The 20,566-nt window shown below is 40.6% G+C and overlaps 1 protein-coding gene across 1 annotated transcript in view; it reads right to left on the bottom strand.

Moving 5' to 3' along the window:
* Positions 1-20,298, bottom strand: part of Epha5 (EPH receptor A5) — a 315,936-nt gene extending 295,638 nt beyond the window's left edge. The window contains exon 1 of the mRNA XM_005392842.2: positions 20,257-20,298. The gene's annotated coding sequence lies outside the window, so the exon portion shown is untranslated. The remainder of the gene's footprint in view (positions 1-20,256) is intronic.
* Positions 20,299-20,566: the final 268 nt, after the last annotated feature.

Raw genomic sequence — 20,566 nt, 5'->3', positions numbered from 1 at the left:
ATAGTGACGATGTGCTAGGAAATGATGACAATAAGAAAGCAGCTCCCTGAAGGAACACACACCTTGGTCCCAAGTCCATACACAGTGAAGAAAGATGGACATATATATTTTTCCCTTCTTTCTTTTTTTTTCTCCTTTCCCTCATCCGAGGTGTTCCCTTCTGTTGAATAATTTCTTTCCCTTTTACAGTATCTATTGTACCTTTGGGGTTTTATTTACTTTTGGTTTCTTACACTAGGAAGACAATATGATGTTTACACACGCAGGTCTGATTTATTTCACTGATGAGTACGGTCTCTAGTTGCATCCATTTACCTACAAAAATCTCAAGTTTGTATTATTTTTTATTCTCTCTAGTGGTTTGATCAATCTTGCATTCTTACACCTGGTAATCTGAGCAACTTCGTTAAAGAGGAGCATATGTAATACAACAACCATTGTTAATTCCTATCATCTTGTTTTGAAATTCTGTATCATTTTTTATTTTTGTATTGTTTTGTTTTTGTCTTTGTTGTTATTTTGTTATTTTTTTCCCCCTCTTTAAAATAAAAAACTAAAGGACAATGGTGAATTTCTGTACTTCTGCTTGGTTGGTTTACAAAGATGATATGACATACAGGGAAGGACCCTTGTAAGCGAGTCTATCAACTTTCAAGTCTGCAGTTATAACCTGAACATTAATGATCCCTTATATTCATAGTCCATTTGTCTCTCCTGAAATACCTATCAAATTACAGAACTGCTTCCTGGTTATTAACAAATTCATGATATGCCGTCATCCCAAATTCAGTATATCCCAACATGAACAAAGTTATCTTCCCAGTATAAGGTAAAGTCCTCTTTTCTTCTTCCTTATTTCAGGGGGAGCAATGCTGTTCAATCCAGAAATCAGCCTCACTCTGCTCTTCCTTCACCTTTGCTCCCATGTTTAATCACTGACCAAGTCCCATTCATGCTAACTGTGCCGGATTGATGCCTCTCGGAAGGGCTTGCTATGTTTCATCTTGCAGTATAACTCATCCAGCCAAGTTTAGCTGGAAAGTTGTTTGGAAAGATCTCCTAACTGGTTTCTCACTAGAGAAGCAGGATTCCTAACAAATTCTTCAAAACATTTCATCCAGAAAGATCTTCCTAAACCGCCAATGTGAACGTTCCTCTACCTCCAGCTTTATAACTGTGTCTGTCTAAATGCAACTCCTTCCAAGGTTGGCCTCAACTTTTCTTCTCTAGTTTCACTGAAGTTTCCCCCATGCCTCTATTTCCAGATTTTAGCAACAATGAATTTTGTTCAGTTCCAGTTAAGTGGTCCCACTATTAATTCAGTTCTGTCCAATCAACTGTGACGGGGTTCTGCAAGGGAAGGGAGTTTTTGGCAGAAAACATTGTTTAAAAAAAAAAATCCTGGCTACCTAGGAAGTTACTGGATGTGGATGTATTTCCTGGAACTGATAAGCCATCTAGAGAAAATATGGAGAATCAGCAGGAGAGCAAAGCCTACAGATTAAGCTTGGCAGAGGGAAGAAAGTATCTGGTTCCAAATTAGATCGCAGAGTTACTAATCCATCTAAACTTGAAACCTGCCTCTCTTAGGACTCGCTTTCATGTGGGAAAAAAATCAATTTTATTACTTAATCCGGTGGAGAACAGACGTGCTATTATTTTCAGAGGAATACACCCTAACCTATGCAACTTCTTCATTGTCAGTGAGAAGGCAGACTCGCCCTTCTCATTCCAAAGTCTGTTTTGCTTCCATTGTTTTTTGATACCTACAAAATTCTATTCACAGATCCCCAAGTGTATGCCCAGCTGTGTCCCGTGAACACGTGTATCACCTCTGAAGTGATTTCTAAAGATGATTCCGTCTCTTTCAGCTTAATATTTCACACTTAATTGTTGCTGCCAAGAACCAACATCTTTATTTCAAAATAGCTTACTTCATTTTCATTTTGATCTTTCTGGTTCTTTTGGATCATTCTGTGGCAAAATATTATTCATCATCATAAAGAAGCTTTAGTAACTGCTGTTCAAAATGAAACAGAAGGGGCTGGGGATTTAGCTCAGCGGCAAAAGCGTCTGCCTGGCAAGCGCAAGGTCATGAGTTCAGTTCCTGGTACCAGAGAAAAACCAAAAAAAAAGCTCAAAATGAAACAGAAGTCATTCACACTACAACGTGTATATCTACAATGGAGCAAAAATTATTCGTAAGTACACATTAAAGGTTTTAAATTGTTAGCACAATTTAAAGATATATACCAAACATAGGGAGAAAATGAATTTAGAATCTGTACCCACTAGTAAGTCCATACAAAGTGTTTAGTCAAACCTAACTCAGAAATCCAGCGACAGTTAAATTATGACTAATGAACAATCCACTACATTCACAGGACACACTGCATGAATAGAAAAATACCATGTGGCTTTCAGAAGCTATCTTGTCAGGTGTGCTAACCAAACTTTTCAGACCTTACATACTGTTTTTATACTGAAGAGAAGAGTCAACATTTGATGACATGAGAGGTATAGAGATCTTCACATCACAGAACAGTCTCGCTCAATGCTTAGAACCACACTACCTCATACACAGCTGTTATACGAAGTTATTCCTTCCAAAACCAAAATTCAACCCTTGAGTAAATGTGCTGATTTACAATTAACTTTGAATGGTTCATTACACAGATAATACTCATTAGTTCTGTGGCACTGGTTTTGTTACCAGTGCCCTTGAGGAAATGATTTTACTCTAAAGGCCTCGATTCTATCTGTAGTATCAGTGATTGAGACTAATAAAATTATATGTTTCTGTACTTATATCACTTAATCCTGACAATGATCCTTTAGTATGCGAGATTCCTCTTTTTACAGATAAGGAAATTGAAGGTGAGAAAGCTTAAATAAGCCAGTGGCCCAAGGTCCCAGAACTAATAAGCACACAGCTAGAATCTAAATCCAAGTCTATCTGACTGCGAACTCTTTTTGTGCTTCTGTATCACACATTTCTAATGTCTGTGTTGCTGAATACAAAGGTTCACTGCTTTGAAACTCTTAACTCCGGTTTCAACCAGTTTTATGAAATTGGTGAATTGTGTATCACATGGCATAGTAGCCAGCATCTACCATAAATCTAATTGTATTACATGTAAGATGAAAATCCTCCGACATATAAATCTGAACAGAATAGTTACTTTTTCAAGGGCAACTCACAGTTTAGTGTCAATTTTCAATAGCAAGTTATAAGTACCAGATAGCAAATTTTCTGCAACTTTTGTGGATATGCAGCCAGGTAATGATCAAACATCTTTGTTTTTTTTTTTTAATTTTTTATTCATTACTCTTCAAATGTGTGAAATGTGGTAAAATAGGGCATGTATTTGTCCAAATTTACTTTGTCCTTAAACGTTAAAAAAAAAAAAAAACCTGTTAGAATAAAACAGCAAATGTATGCAAAAGGGATTCTTTGTTTTGAATGAATCTTTATTCAAATCCCTAATTACCCCTACTGCCTGATTGAAACATATCAAACTTCAAAACAATCTATATACTCATTTGCTTTCCAGCCTTGAGGGTAGGCTAAATGATAATTAGATCTGAATGTGCACTAACACACAGAAACTTCCCCAAATTCATAATCTCTTTTATTGAGGTAATGATATTTACCAAAAATGAACTGGGTGATCCAATATCCCTTTTAATAAAATGAGCAGTGACCCAGATTTTTGCTGACAATTTAAGTCATTATTTTCATGTCAGTCGTGCATCTTAGCTAAAATGTAATTCTGATGTAATCTCTACAAATAATTTTTGTCATTAAAAGTAGAAAAAATATTACAAGAGCTGTTTGTATAGTATTCTGTCATTAAAAACTGGTCAAAACATAAAGCAATATCAAGAGAGGTAGAAGCAAAGTAAAATAAATATTGTGACAAATAACTCTGTTGGCTGACATGAGCATGTCAGTACCCGGATTTAAGTGTCCATCTCAAAAAAGCAGCCAGCATTCATTCTAACTGGATAATGTTTCTTAAATCAATCTATTAAAATACAATGACTTACATGTTTTTAATAGGCTATAAGATCAACTTTTGCCTGGTGCCTACACTCTATTACGGGTGAAAATACAACTGCACTAGCTGACTATCTGTCCCCAGATAATAGAAAAATGAAAACAAAGTAAAATAAAGTTTTAATGTCCTCATTTTTCTAATATTGTGGCAGACATTGTTTTCTGTGGATTAATTATTTACGTACATTCTACTTCTTCAGAATCTCCCTTGTGTCTGGAGTGGCAATGTGTCTTGTCCCTGACACTAGATCAAGACTGGTCTTCGCAGATAGTGATAACCAGGTTTCTTTATCTCAGCCTCCTCTGAATTAGATGACCTTATTACAGAGGTCTGTCCTATGAGACAGAAACAGAAATCTGTTCACCAGTTTCTGGGAAAGTATTGTCTTAAGGAAAGAAACCATGTAGGTGACACTGTTCTTGCTCTTGCTGTCCTGCACTGAATGTGATACAGATTTTTGCAACCTTCTTGCAACCATGAGGCAAAAGCATGAAAGTGTGACCACAAAAATCAGATTCCTATCCTGATGCCATTAAGTTGGTCAGCACAAGAAAACCAGACATCTACCCTTATAAACCTTTCTCGAACATGTAAAAAACTGTTCTATTTTCCAGTCACTTTCAGAATTTGTTCTATTACTTGTAACATCATATAATACTATGTAACACAGGTAACATATAAACAGCAGCAGGACTTTGGTGCAAGTAATATGGAATAAAACACCTAGAACGAAAGTTTGTTCAGTGAATAGAGTTTATCAAGTATCCACCGAAGTACTAAGAATTGTCCTAAGGTCTGGGGACACGTGGATGAAAAAAGCAGAATCCAACTACTTGGCTCTGGAAGTAACAGTTTGAATATTATTAATTGTGAAATAACCCAGTCATATCCCTGGATTCAGAGGTATTTAGGGTATAAGTATCAAAGTTAATGGGTTTCAGCTTAAAATCTTAGATGGTAAAGGATAAATATTAATTATAGTACGTATTTTAGGAATCAGTTCTGAAAATATATCTCAAACTACACCTAGGGTATTGTTTTTCTTTTGCACCTTACTACTCTTTAACATTTTGTATTTCACTACTGTACATAGTGTTATCTATAAAGTCTACATCAATATTAGCATTAGAACATTAGTATTACCCTTTTTGGAGACTGACAGTATATCTGTAGCATTTTCTGAATGCTACTGGTATATAAATTTTATGCACACACATTCACACATACACACATACACACTGTCTTGGTTACTTTTCTCTCGGTGAGACAAAACATCTGACTCCCAAAATTAAGGGAGGACAGGTTTATTTAACTCACAGTTTGTGGAGGTTTCAGTCCCTATTCAGCTGGCTCCAAGGCAGAGTGGCACATGGCACAGGGCAACTGTTCATGGTGGCAGAACAGTAAAGCAACAAGAAGACAAGGGGAGGAGCTGCAGCAAGCCTTTCACAAGGGAGGAGAGGTGGGGGACAGCCAGCCTCTTTTGCTCCCTTACATTGTATGCAAACTACCTGCCCCAGGGCGGGTGTAGCACTCACACCTATAATCCCAGCACCAGACCATGGATCAATCAAAAATCTGGAAGCCCGCCCCATGACTGCATGAGGATTTGGGGGGACATGCAGACACAAACCATAACACACACACATTTCTAATCTTTGGATGATAAACGTCTCCCAAAGACCCATGTGTGAAAGGCTTAGAACCCAGCTAAGCCCTGTTGAGTGTGGAGGAAACTTTAAGAAGTGTGGCCTACTAGGAGGTCCCCCAAGCACTGGGAGCATGACCTTAAAGGGAACAGCAGGACTGCAGCCCCTTCCACCTTCTTCCTCCTGTTCCCCTGCTGAGAGTGGGAATGGCTGGCTTGGCCAGGCTGACTCTGCCTTGCTAGGGACCCCAGCACAGACTCTAAGCCACAAGCCAATCGCTCAACCACGGAAGCCTTCAACTCTCTAAGCCAAAGTAAAGTAACCCTCATCTCTCTATAAACTGTTTCCAAGAAATTCTATAGTAACACAAAGAAGAAGAAAGCATATTGTCAGTGTTTTTTTTTTAGCTTTGAAGTGTGGTGTTTCTATCACTCACATCAGAATCACCTGCAATTCTTTTCTGAAAATATAAATCCACCATCTTCTTCTAAAACCTCCAACATCAGCATACCAGATGGACCATATGGGTCTGCATTTTCAAACGTTCTCCTCTACTGGACAACCCACATGATTTGTGTACTCATTTAAAGAGCATTAGGTAAAACTAGACCTCGAATGTGGCCTGGTGCAACAGGTGAATCTACCGTCATACTGCTGGATTGTGGGAAATATCAAATTGCAGTAAGTCTTTAAACTCTAACTTTCGGTCTTCACGTTGACACCACTGCAGAATGGCACCAGCCCCAATCCACGCATTCCATTTTGAGTACCTCTATTTTATATGAGGGTTCCTTAACAGGGACAAAAATCAGTATTATCCGTGGACCATTTCAAATTACAGCTTCTCGGATGTAAAAGTACAGATCTCCATAGAAATTCCTGTAATAAACTGTGAGGAATGAACTTAGGTGATCCAGCTATGGCATTCTTAACAGTGTTTTTAGTTTGGCTCTGAAGAACATCTCTAGATTAGGAAACAATGGTTCCAAGTACTCCATACAAGTACCATAATTTTGGTTTTTGCTAGATGTATAGAAAGCTCCACATCAGCAGGACGTCACCGAGGTGTTTTACACCGTATTCCCGTTATGGAGTTACAAACGGAGCTCAGAATGGAACTGAGGTTCTGAAGACAGTGCAGAACCACAGGGGAAGAGGAGGCAAAGACAGTCAGGGAACCCAAGAATGCCACTGTGAGCTGCTCCAGTACTGACCTCCATAGTGGCTTCTTCTTAATGAAAATTTCTGCTACTTATAAACGGAGGAAAAAGAGGAGGGCAAAAGGAAAAGGAAGAAAGAGGAAGGGAAAGGGAAAGAGGGAAGAGAAAGAAAAAAGAAGAGGCAACAGGAAAAAAAGCACTGCTAATGTTACATCCTTGGGTTTCCATAATATATAAGAACCTATCATCAGGTGAAAATCAGTCCAGCATATTTTGAAAACTAACAACACTGTTCACTGCTTTATGCAATGTCCTGAACAAAAACGCCACTGTGACCGGTTTCTCTCCAACCCAAGAGTTAGGACAGAAACTGTCGGTCTCCTGGTAAGCTGACAGATTTCCCACCAAGAAGCGAGAGCTATGCAACTTGACACATTTAAGTTTTAAATTCAATTACTTTAGCACTGATGAACCTAGATTTTCTTAATGCAGGTTTATAATGTTTCCTCACACATATACTTATTCTTACGTTAATTAATTTTAAGGATGTATACAATTTTTACAAAATGGGATTCTTCCTTGGAAGATGATATACACATAAATTACAAATCATAGTACTAAAAACACCTGGATAAATGCAATCTTCAGCAGATTCAGCGGGGCCAAGAGTTCAGCATGATACACCCTTGACTCCTGTCCTGCCCAGTTACAGGCCTTGTGACCTAGCACATATTACTAAACTTTCCCAAGGTTAATCTTCTCCCATAATCTGGATTAATAATATCAATCTCAAAGAGCTGCTGTGAGAATTAAAAAAGATTATACAGTAAGTCTGCAAAGACTTACCAATTTCATCCTTCCTATCTAGGGAAAGCTTCTTTTAAAAGAATTTTTATAACTTAGTAGAATTTAATATTCATCCAATGATTTTTTTATATATTTGTTACTATGCTATAGGAAATGGAAATGTTATTTTTTCTGCAGGGATAGTTAATTAAACACACTAACCAGAAAGCAACAAAACTGTACATAAAAAGTGAACTTTCTCCCATATAAATGTATGTTTTACTGTTGTTATATTCACATAGGAGATGGCACTCATTTTCTTGCTATTTCACCTGCAATATTAACAATTGTTTTCACATTGTCAGTCTGAAGTACTTCATGAAGAATGCAACAGGGAAACTAGTCTAGGAAATCTAGAATAAATGCAAGAGTAAATCCATCCACTTCCAAGAAATTTGAAATAAGGAACAGATGGTTTACAGTAATTGTTTCTGCATAGGTAAAATTAAGTCATGCTTAAATAGAAAAATGTATCTTATGTTCGGGATGTGGCTCAAGTTATATGAATTCTGAGAATTTACATTAAGAAACTGCAGGGGGTGGAGAGCAGTAGTTGATTAAATTACAAAGAGATAATGACCACAAAATATCTACTATTGATTTTCTAGAGCTTTCTAATCCTACTAGATCTTTCTTTTCATTGATACTTCTGTAACTTGAGGTAAGGTTTACTGGCAAATTTCTTAGTGATAACTTATTTTATTTAGTACATCATACAAATTTCAGGTGGCAACTTCACAATTTAGAAGAGACTTTATGAAGTCCAAGATTTTAAACTGTATTAATCATGGATGTAGGAAAAGAGCTACAGTAGCTCTGTGATATAGTAATAATGTGGGACAGTTGTGGCTAAAAGCTGTGACTTTAAAATCATTTGAAGGGCCCAGGGTATAGCTCAGTGGCACAAGCAACTGCCTGGCAAGCACGAGGTCTCGAGTTTGATTCCCCAGTACCTCCCCCCGAAAAAGGAAAAAAAATCATTTGAAGTTACTTAGTAACAAATTTACAGACTATAAGATAATCATGGAGAACTAGTATTGGAGCTGGTTCTCAGTGCGTCTACAGCCAGCCAAGTGTCTCTATCGTGATGCAGAATTGATACATGAATGCCACTTTCACTAGAATTACCTTGCACATTATACCATCTCCATTGGTAATAAATTCTCAGTTCAGAAGAAAACTGCTTGTTATGGGTTGTGTCTAGATGTACCCCCCAAGGCTCATGCAGTCATGTGGGTGGGCTTCTAGAGTTTGTGACTGACTCATGATCCAATGCTGGGATTATGGATGTGAGTGCTACACCCGCCCTGGGGAGGTACCCTGCACACAATATAAGGGAGGGAAAGAGGCTTGCTCTTTCTGCTCCTCCCCTTTTACTCTTGCTGCTTTTGCTGTTTTCTGCCACCATGAACTGTTGCCCTCTGCCACACCACCCTGCCTTGGAGCCAGCTGAGGATAGACTAAAATCTTCAGACACTGTGAGCTAAATAAACCGTTCCTTCCTTAATTTTGGGTGTCAGGTATTTTGTCTCAGCCTTGACAGAAAAGTAACCCAGACACTTTCTATGGTTAAACTACTTTTTAGAGAGGTTTCTGATGTGATCAAAGAGCAGATATACAAACAAGTAAAAATACAAATTCTTCTCTGACAGGCTTCATCTGGAATGAAATTGGGCACACAAACGTGGAAATCAGCCTGGATGTAGCTTAAGAATCAAGTCATCCGGGTAAAGGAAGAAGCTGGAGGTTTCCTATACTGTGCTCTCAGGAGCAACTGCACAGAGAGAGGGGCTCACCACAGGAGACTTCAAGCAGGGACTAGAAAGCAGGAGAGGGAAGCCAGAGGGAAATCACTGCAAGCATTGTTCTCAGGTTCAAGGAGTTCGGATTTTTATCCTAAGGACACTGGAGAGCCTTTAAAGGGCTCTGCCCAGGAGTAAATAAGGGCTGCCTGAGCTATTTTGAAGTCAAGTGCTGTTCTTCTGGCACTTGCATTTACAATAAATATTAGACAGTACTCACGGACTAGTGCAGAAAATTAGACCTTTCTAAATTTCAGGGTGCCAACCCATGCTCATATTTTTTAGCTCCTGCAATATTTAACATTTAAAGCTTGCTAGCTATATACCATAACTTTTACAAAGCACTTTAACAATGTGAATGCACTTAATCTTTACAATCATAAGCCATATTATGGCAATATTCCCATTTTACAGGCAGGAAGACACAGGCGTAGAGAGCTTTTCTAGCTTGCCCAGGACCCAGGTGCTCCAAGTGCTTGAATCAGCCTGACAGCCAGGCCCTGGGCTCCTTCCCGTCATTGTCACAGCGCTCTACAGCCCTGGGTCTGCAGCTGTAAGACTTAGCTTCATACTCAAGTTCTGATTTTTTAACAGATCAAACTTTGTTGATTCAGGCTCTTAACTCATCATAATAAATTTCTCTTTCCTACAGGCTCTTCTATGAGAATCACATGGGATAGTGTAGTTTTCTTATACGTACCAGTGAGTCTAAAATATTTAATACAATCCTATATCTATAAAGCAGGAGAACACTCTAGGGTTGGCTAGGAGTAGACAGAAAAGTTGAATACATTTCACACAGAACCTGTCTGTGTCCTGTCTTCTTATGAGAAATAACGCTGCCTAACAATATGATTTGTCACAAGTTAGAGGAAAATGATATCTTCTTCTGTAATTACGAAAGCAAGGAAGGATGAGCAATATTATTACAGTGTTTAGAGGAGAGATTTTTTTAATGAGATTTGGGACACTAGAAGCCAGATCTGGAATCTAGAGTAGGGCGGGGACAGCCGAATCAATTGTTCATATACTGAAGGAACAGAAAAAGTAAAATGGCAAAGAATACATGACTTAAAACAAAGGAGATGTGTGTGAAGAGATCTTATGCTAGCGGGGCTCCGCACAATGACAGGGGGCACTGTCAACATGGTGTAAATCTGGCCAAATGACCAGCAGCTGGTCCAGGGTCAAATGAGAGGAATGAAACGGGGACTACGACAAGCAGGAGGGGAGATGCCTCCCCTTCACCCCTCAGTGCGCTCGCCGCTGTCTGTGGAAGAAAACACGGTTTGGATGGAAAAGGTGACACTGACTATGAGGTCCTGAGGACAGTTCCCCTTGTGTGAAAGACCAGCGCTGCAGTCAGAGTGCCTGAGCCTCAGACTTCAAGGCTACTTAACTAGTTCACGCTCACTTCCCCACGCGTCAAGCAGACTGAGGATAACAATGACAACAGTCATAAGGCTGACATTTTAGGCTGATTTAGAGAAAATAAATTAATGAATCTAGAACAATGGCTGGTATGCAATAAATGAATAATGAATAGGAATTATGACTACTGATTACCATGCATGCAACCATGAGTACCCCATTTTGTGAGTAATAAAAAGCTCCTGCCCATCTTCCTGGGGGAAAAAATTGCAACATGTATAACTCATGATCCTTGTGCTGATGGTTTTCCCTTTATTTCATAATCAAATCACAATATTAAACATTAAATAATGAGGGAAAACAGCAAAAAATTAGGACCATGTCATGCAGTTCATTTTTGCCTTGGGTGGCTCTCTGGAAAACCTGCATATGCAATTGGTTTTCTTGCCCTGTTTTGTAGCAGAGATTCCCTCTCATCATTCAAGTCTGAGAAGGTGAAGAAGATCTGGCATGTAAACTCATGCTCAAACGTTTCCTGAGGGAAGGCAGGGACTAATATCCATTGTGTACCTGTTATGGTTTGTGACCGGATGTCCCCTCAAAGCCTCATGCATCCATGGGGCGGGATTTTAAGAGTTTATGATCGATGCATTGTTCAATGCTGGAATTAAGGGTGTGAGTGTCACACCCGCCCTGGGGCAGGTAGTTTGCATACAATGTAAAGGAGGGAAGGAGGCTTGCTCTCCCACCTGCTTCTCCCTTTTTGCTCTTGCTGCTTTTGCTGCTGCCACCATGAACTGTTGCCCTCTGCCATCTGCCACTCTGCCTTGGAGCCAGCCAAGTATGGACTGAAACCTTCTCAAACTGTGAGTTAAATAAACCTTTCCTTCCTTAATTCTGGGCACTGGGTATTTTGTCTCAGCAATGACAGAAAAGTAACCAAGACAGTACCTATGTGGCTCTATTTATTTTACTAAACAAGACACATACATTATGGGTTTTTTTTCATAGTAGCTCTATAACTGTGCCTTCATATCTCCATTTAAACCAGGTGAAACCTGAGGTGGACGGCTCAAGACCATACACTGAGCCATGGCACAGCTCAGCTCATTGTTTTTCACCTACTCATTCTCAACTATCTCACCAGAGGCACCAGTAATGTGAAACTCATTAAGATTAAGCTACAGGACCCTCACTGTCATGGGCCCCTCCCATTAGTAAAGTGTTCACAAGATCTGCATTTTCCTAAAATTGGCAAAAGGAAGATATTTTTGTATTTCTTTTCTTAAAGAACTTCCTTTAGAGTATTGGTGTATATACTGATGCTTACACAGCCAAGACTCATGCAGAAGCACTAGATCTGTTAGTCAGGCTTGCACTGTCCCTGGACTTCCATGTCGCCAGAGCTCTACTAGGGACAAAACTGTTTCATTCCATTCGACCTCCACACTCGTTAAGGGAAATGTGTTAGTATTATATTCCTAATCAGTTACTGGAGGTATAAAAAATTCAATGAGTAGCCGCAAAATTCAGAATTAGTAAATGATGTAAACAAGAAAAACAACAATGTACTTGCTTTTCAAAATCCAAAATCAGATTTTTTTTTTTTTTTTTTTTTTTTTTTTGCTGTCTTTTGACTTTGCTGTGATTTCACGGCACCTACTTCTTTCCCTAGTTTGTTTTCCAGGTTTCTTTCCAAAGCAGTGGCTCCAAATCTGCAAGATCAGAGGGCTCTGCAGTTTTGTTGCTCTGTGGTTGCCCCTCTGTCTGTACCAGAGAAATCAAATAAGGTGGTTACGAACTAGACATGCAGGGTCAAAAGTTAAGCAGTCCCTTAGAAGGCCAGCAGTCGTCCTTTCTGGAAATGCAGCACAGACTGCTACCCTGCCTGCAAAGAAACTGGCTGGAGAGAGGCTCCGGGCGTCTTCTACAGGCTGGGAAGCTGCCTCACCTGCCCTGCTCCTACGGGGGGAGAGGCTCTGGGTGATAGCTCACCATGGCTCACACCACCAGCAACCAGCTCCTGCTGAGGACTGCTGGGCGGAAGTAGTGCAAGCTGGATCCACCTCCTGAGTTTATCTTTCCACAGAAAAGACTTCACTAGCATCCTGGAGCAGAAAGGTCTGACGTGTGCAAAGGAAGTGAACTATCTTATAAGGACGGCAACACTGATAGACACCTTAAACTATTCATGCATTACAGAAAAAAAAAAAAGGATGCCTTAGGTTGCTGCCATCTACTCTTTACCTTTAGAAGACCTGGTCCCCCAAGTTTATGTAGGAAAAGAAGGCATATTGGCTTCTCAACACTTAATATGAAATCAGGCCTTGCGAGGGCACTGGAGCATGACAGGCATGGGCTCCAACACCCTAACTGCTGTCACTTCCTGTCTGGGAGGAAGGAGGAAGAGAAAGACGTGACAGATGAAAGTGAGAGTGAATCTGATGAGAAAGAAGACACTACCCATCTTGGAGTAAAAGAACAGACGGTATTTTCTCTAAGTCTTCCAATACTTAGCCAGAAACATGTTTCCGAGTAGGAACATTTTTCTCACAAAGCATATGCAAAATATTTCAACCCTTGGGCTTTGGCTCTTTGAATTTTTTTTTTAATTTAACCAGAGTATTTACTTGGAAGTTGTTGGCCCAGTTTATTTAGAACTGAAGACAAACTAGATGGATAGAGAAGACAGCCTGGGCAGTAGTCCAGCAACTAAAACATAATTAGAGTTATCACAGACACTTGAATCTCAATTATTTAAACTGTGGGGTGTCTAATGCCACAGTGGTGGGCATGACTCAGCAAGAATGGATCTTACTAACAAATGAAAGTAAAAAAGTTAAATATGGGAAACAGCACGAGCTAAAGTTCTGTTTCCTTTCATTTTGTGTCCTTTTTGAAAACAGGCAGTGGTAAGAGTAACACAAATACAAAATCAGAGAAAGACAGAGGTACTCTCTTTAGATAAAAGTAAACGCCACACACTTTTGCTAATACTGAATCTGAGGTGAGACCACTTCTACATCGCTCCTCTCCTTCCTCCCAACCTTCCCACAGTCCTTCCTCGCACCTCAGAACACAGCCACGAGCACCTACGCACACCTCTCAGACACGTTTTCACACTGTGCTTAAGAAAAGAATAACAATTAAAGTCACAAACACTGAGTCACCGGGAGGCAGTAAGGACGAAAGCATGACCTAGATACTTTCATGCAACAAAGTTGTAGTGTCTCCCATTGTTTAAGAAATACCTTAAATGCTACCAATAAAAAAATTAAGCTGATGGGAGACTTAAGGCTATGGGCCCTGTAGGGAAAGAAGAGCTACCGAATAGTGTAATTACGAGCAGAACCTGGTAGGTTTTCGTTAAATGGAATACAACTAACTGGTGCTGCAAAGGCAAAATTTATACACGATTTCTTACAGGATTCTCAGGCAATTTTTAAATACCAGACTTGATGCCCTGTAGCTTCCTTAACTTGCTGAAGATTTAAACATACCTATTCAAAACGTTAAAGAACAGTAAATGGCGGTTAAGGAAAGTCCCCGTACTAACCCAGTCTTTAACGTCTCCAAGTGGGGCGCCTACTAAACTCCGGTTTTATTTTATGACTTCATGACGCCTGGAATTCTCATTAGAAATGCTAGGTCAGGATTTTGATCGTTTTAGTTAAAACAAAAACAAAAAAACAAACAGGCTACAAATTATTCAATTATTTCATGAGATATAATTCAAATTCTTAAGTAGATCACACCACTTTTTTACTTATTTTGTAAGATGGCAGTGAACAAATTTACACAGTATTTTTAAAAATCTTATTTCTCATGAAATTCATTAATGAATTGCTTTTCCACTATTCATTTTGATATCTTCCATTACTGTAATATGAATTTTAAATTAGAGCCATACTTCTGTTTTTTGATACAAAAATAACTGGAATGAATCAATCCCTTATATGTGAAATCCATGATGTTCAACATGCAAATTCCAATCAAGTGTTAACACTCAAGAATCCTCATTTGTACCTTGATTTGCACCTAGCTATTTCACGACACAGTTTATGGTACCAAGGATTATACTTTCTTTGTGAGATGTTTTCCATGATACTGATACCCTGTATATGTGAATAAATGGATAATCAAATGTGAGCTATTTTTCACAACAAATAAAAAAGTTTAGTAATACCTTTTAAAAAAATAAACAAGAAAATATGATTATTCAAGATGCACTAGATATAGGAAATTAAAAATGAGAATAGATATTCACATATATGCCTAACAATTTTCCAAGTGAAAGTTTCTTTTATATTTTATATTTAAAATTTTTACACAGTTCATTTTTTAATAATGTTCATTTTTCGGCAGTACTGGGGATTGAACTTGAACCCAGAGCCTAAGGCATGCTAGGCAAGTGCTCGATCCTGGAGCTACATCCCCAGCTCTGTAATCCAGTTTTGCTTTGTTCAAAAATTTTAACTCTTATTGCACTGATGCTGAATAAGCAAATGTTTGGAAAAATCTGAAACTCAAAAGAGAAAAGTAAATATAAAATAAAGGGAGACTCTACTAAAGCACTTATTCTTCAATTCAAAGAATTGTTTCGAGCCTTAAAATAAAATGTTGAAAAACAGCCCAATTATATTTTCAAATCAACATTTTCAATGAATCCAACAATTTTCAGACAAGATTTTCACAGGGAGTAACTGTCAAATATTCTAGTTTTCTAAAAGCCCTGAACCTATGTAATGCCTTAAAATTTCTTCCTATGACTTTAAAGCTATAAAGTGCTTTGAAAATTGTTAAGCATATATCTGAATATCTATCCTCATTTTTAATTTCCTATACCTAACACATCTTATTGAATAATCAATTTTCTTGTTCATCTTTTAAAAAAGTATTACTAAACTTTTTCTAAAATTATGACCCATTTAATCTGTGTTTACAAAGACTTTGGTACTCATATTTTTATGTACTTTTTTATACACCATAAAAACATACGCACTGTGCTTAGTTGTTAGAAAGGGATAAAATATAATACATGCTTTTAAGTACATTACTGTGTACACAACAGTTATTCTATATCTCCTTTAAAGAAACCTTACCTACTCTATTTATCATGTAAGTTTTGATAAAACAAACAAATAGGTATTTACCTAGAGAGCATGCTGGGAGCAGCCAGTGTCCCCTACTGAGATACAACCACTAGACATTTGGACAGCAAGAATGATTCAGGGTTCAAGGTAGTCACTGAAATTTTTAGCTCTCATATTTAATCGCAATTCACTTGTTATGAAAAGGCAAATAATGCAGTCAATGTTAATGTTTTATGAGTAAAGTCTGGTATTCAAACTTCAGTTAATTCAGAAGCTTTATGAAAATTATGGTAAAGCCATTTTGATTGTCAAAATGCCATAACACTTTTGAATTAAAGTACCTCTGCAAACTTCAGTTCAAACTATTCACTCATGAAGTATACTATATCTGCCAATTTACACTGAAAAGATACCTTTACATTGAAAAGATATCTTTACAGTAGATATTTCTTCAAGATACACTGTATTTTTCATTTTTAGAAAAAGAACATTCAAGTTGACTTATAAAAGGGAAAACCGCTACAGTTAGTTAATATAACCATGCACACTGTACTCTGTTTTTACAGTCAAAGGCAGAAAAATTTCTAGCAAATGAAAGAAAAATTAATTCACCATCAGCCAAACCCATGAAAAATCACCCCAAACAAAGGAAACTCAAGCAAAGTCAAACAGCTAAAGTAAGGTGGAAATAACTAAAGTACATTTTCTCCACACTGGCACTGATGAACAAAATAGAGTTTGGGAATGCTCATGTATAAACAGTTTATCATCTCATTTTGACTTTTATTTAAAGTACTACATGTTCTAAACATTCACATTTTGCAGTACACAATAATAGTACAAAAACAGTAATGCATTCGAAGTATTGAAAAGTGAACCCTTTTCTCACCAACTATATCCTGTGTGGACTGGAATTAAAAATAAAAAACTAATAGCTTTTACAGGTGGAAGAATTGCAAACGGTGGTAATTTCCCATCAAGGAGAAATCTCCATCGCAAATCCAGGAATTACCCTCCTCTCTGCTGACAAGAAGAAATGCAATCCTCTTACCTGCCATCCAGAAAGAGCTTACAATGTTAAGACCCAGGACCCCTCCCTCCTTTTCACGGTTTATTAAGCAAAAAGCCACAGCCCTTCATGGTCCCTTCTAGTTCCAACATCCTATGATTCAAACGGGGGTAATGACTCTCTTTTCTTGCTCAGTAGAGTCCTGGGGAGGGAATGATTTTACTGTCCTTTTTCTGTGGGGTCCTGCCGCTTTATCTAAAAGGAAGTGAATTACAACAGGACGACAAGGCCACAAAATAAAGCCATTTAGTCTTACAAATCTATTATGTCCTCCAATCTGTTTTATAGGCCTGGTCCCATTATACACCACGAATAAACCCTAAAACAAACTTTAGCCCCATGACTCTTTGCAATGAAAAATTTACAATTTTATGACTCTCTTTCAAGCCGTGTGGCCCCTTCCATGTGTTGTTTTTTTTTTTTTTCCCAAAAAAACTCTTCCTTTCCGTTTTCACAAACCTGCAGAACACTCTGAGACCAGGAATTGGACTTTTCAAATACAAACTGCTGACAACTGTCAGAAGCATTTTACTGGGACATTACTGACTGTAGCTTCAATGAATTAAGCTTGATTCACTGTGGGTGAATCATTTTCAATGCAGAGCTGTTCAGCAGTAATTGGCCAAGAATCCCTGCTGAGAAAAGCACTTGTCAAATAATGCTTGTTTACAAATATATCTCCAGACAGCAAAAAGTGGCAGTTACTGAATAAGTTAGGAGCCAACTCCAAAAATTCATAACAGTCAATTTATTTATTAAATTCATTATTTATTTTATGTATTAAATTCATTATCTAGTAACAGTGACTCCTTTATTAAATTCATTAAAAATTTCACTTGTTGACATACTAAAACAGTCCTGCTAGCCTCCTGCTAAATATGCCTCTGAGTTATTTTATATGAAAAACTTTTGTATATTACACTGCAAACTAAGGTTTTCTTGTCTATGCAGTCCACGTGTACTTTATGTCTATATACTAACTAAAGATATACTTATCATTAATTGCTTCGAATGCATGTGCTATAGTACATTCTACTCTTCTCTGCTAATACATTGCAAAATTCTAAATGAATAAACATCACATCAAGATTCTAGATAAGGGTTTGGCTTCTGTTCAATTCTGTGTATTATTCAAAGTTAAATTATAATAATAATGGGAATATCAATTAGTAACATAAACTCACGTTTATTTATCCCCCTTCAGATATGCTCTTCACCTAATTGCAGCGTGTATGTTACACGCATACTTAATGTGCACAAACACGGAAGCTTGCGAAATCACTAAGCAACCCTGTAGGCTGCAGAAAGCAAATTATATAAGAGCCAGCTATTAATGAATTTAGGATTTCCCTCAAACCTTGCTGACTCTGACCCTCCAAAGTTCTTCCAGAAACAAACTGAAAAATTCTAACCCGAATTGCTACTACATAAAACTAAAGAGACTGTCATTATAAATATTGAATATATTTTACCGCTCTATAATAATTTGGTTCTCCACTAGAACAGAGAACAAAAAGACTAATGGAAATTTCATAGAACCAAAATAAAGGTCTTCGGTAATATTACACAGAAATACGGGATACTGTTGGGCAGGAATTTGTGAATTAGAGGAGGCCACAGGAAGGCTGTTTTATTTCAAAGCATGTATAACGGTTTATGCCACAAAAGGTACCCCAAATAGCAGGCATGCTTGTATCCCTGGTGCCTTCCAGCACCGGGTGGGAAAGGGCGCTCAGTTCTGGGTCCCCGCACGCCCCATCTGTGCACCCAAGTTTTGCTGCGTGTTCTTCTGGCTGGGTGAGGCCGAAGTCTGTGGGCATCACATCTACTGGGAGTCACATTGTGCTCCACAGGACTGCAGCTCTCCTTGCACACCTCAGCAGACCAGCGCTTTTCCGACTCCTTCCCGTCTTCTGCCGGGTTTCCTCCCCTTGGGTCCGCCCGGCTCTCCCTTGGCCTCACCCTGCCTGCGAACTCGCCTCTTTCCGCTGCCAACGGAGACCCTCGACTCCACTCAGCTCCCCTCCCCCACCACGCATGGAAAAGACTTGAAATTGGAACAGAAACGAACTGCCATTAAATCTATTAAGTCCTACCAAGACACCCCTTTCGGTGGAAAAAGCCAGCTCGAGTGGACCCCCCAGCCTTGTTATAATCCTTTGGAATTCTAACCAAAAACTGCTAACAGAACGTGTTAACAAAAGCTCCACGACCTCAGAAAACACTTTTTCAACTTTATCCGGGAGGGGAAACACCTATCACCCGGCTGAGGCACGGAAGGCGGCGTGCGTGGGTACCGACACATCCGCAGACACACACCCCAGCCTGACGCGATCGCAGAGAGCGGGAGGGCTCTGCGAGGGCCGCCGGCCCCGGCGGTGAGAGCGCCCATCCGCCCTGCTCCCCGGGGCCCTGGGGCCCGGCGCCAGCTCCGCGCTCCCCACGGGCAGCCGGCACCCAGCCGCGCGGTCACGAGCGCGCGCGACTCCGGCGCGGCCGAGTGCCTCCCGTCGCTGCTCGGCCCGGGGTGGAGGGGATTCTCCAGGGCTCGGGGCCTCCCGCGTGGCGCCCACTGCCCCAACCCCAGCCCCGCACTCCGGCCCCGGGGAAGGATGCTGCTGCTCCGGGAGGTGTCTGCGCCGCCGCGCCGTCCCCGCCCCCGACCCCACGGGGAACGCGCCCGGGACGCGCAGAGGGGCGTGCGCCTGGCCGGGGGCCGGGGACCCGGGAGACTTGGGCACCTGGACGGCGGCTGAGGGTGGGTGAGCGTCCGAGGGCAGAGACCTCGCAGCACACAGGTGTTGCTCCGCCCCCAGCCTCACTCTCCCAGAGAGAGCAGGGGTATCCCTCGGGGTCCGGAGCACAGAACTGGGGGGACAGCGGACGGGTGGGTACTCCGGGACTAGGGCGGGCCGGCCCAGGTCCTTTCCCTCTCCGCGGCGAACCCTCGCGGGTGTCGGCAACTTCCTAACAGCTACACCCCCTTCTCCGCGCAGCTGCCCGCAGCTTCCCGCCCTCTGCCACCCTCCGAGGTGACAGCCAGCACCCAGCCCAGGCAAAGGGCAACCACGCTGGGGGCGCCTCCTGCTCTCCTCCTTCTCCCTCTACAAGTAAGCGCCCCGACCACCCACCTCAGAACAGCAGCTGGTGCTGCCCTAAATAACAGCTCCCAGCAGGAAGCCCACCCCCAAAACGCACCAGCCACCTTAGCAACGCTTCCCATCGCCAGCACCGCGTCGACCCTGAGATCGCCCTCGCGGCTCCCACGGAACCCGAAATGTCACTTCCCAGCCCCACCCAGCCTCCCCGCGCGGGTCCTAGACCTCTCTCCACCCCGGCTTCCAACTTCCCAGCCCCCAACCAGCCTGGGTCCAGCGCAGGTGCGGGGCCCAGCACCCTGCGGCTCGGGTCAAACAATGCAACCCAAGAGAGCGGAGAGGGGGGAAAAGGCCAGTGACGGCGGGCAGCGGACTCCGATGGAGACAAGAGTGGGCGCCCGGCCGCGCTCCCCGCCC

Source organism: Chinchilla lanigera, unplaced genomic scaffold (genome assembly GCF_000276665.1).
Source record: "Chinchilla lanigera isolate Chin_1 unplaced genomic scaffold, ChiLan1.0 scaffold00046, whole genome shotgun sequence".
NCBI classification, from domain to species: Eukaryota; Metazoa; Chordata; class Mammalia; order Rodentia; family Chinchillidae; genus Chinchilla; species Chinchilla lanigera.
Note: the sequence above shows the minus strand (reverse complement) of the source record. Positions and strands in the feature narration are given on the sequence as shown.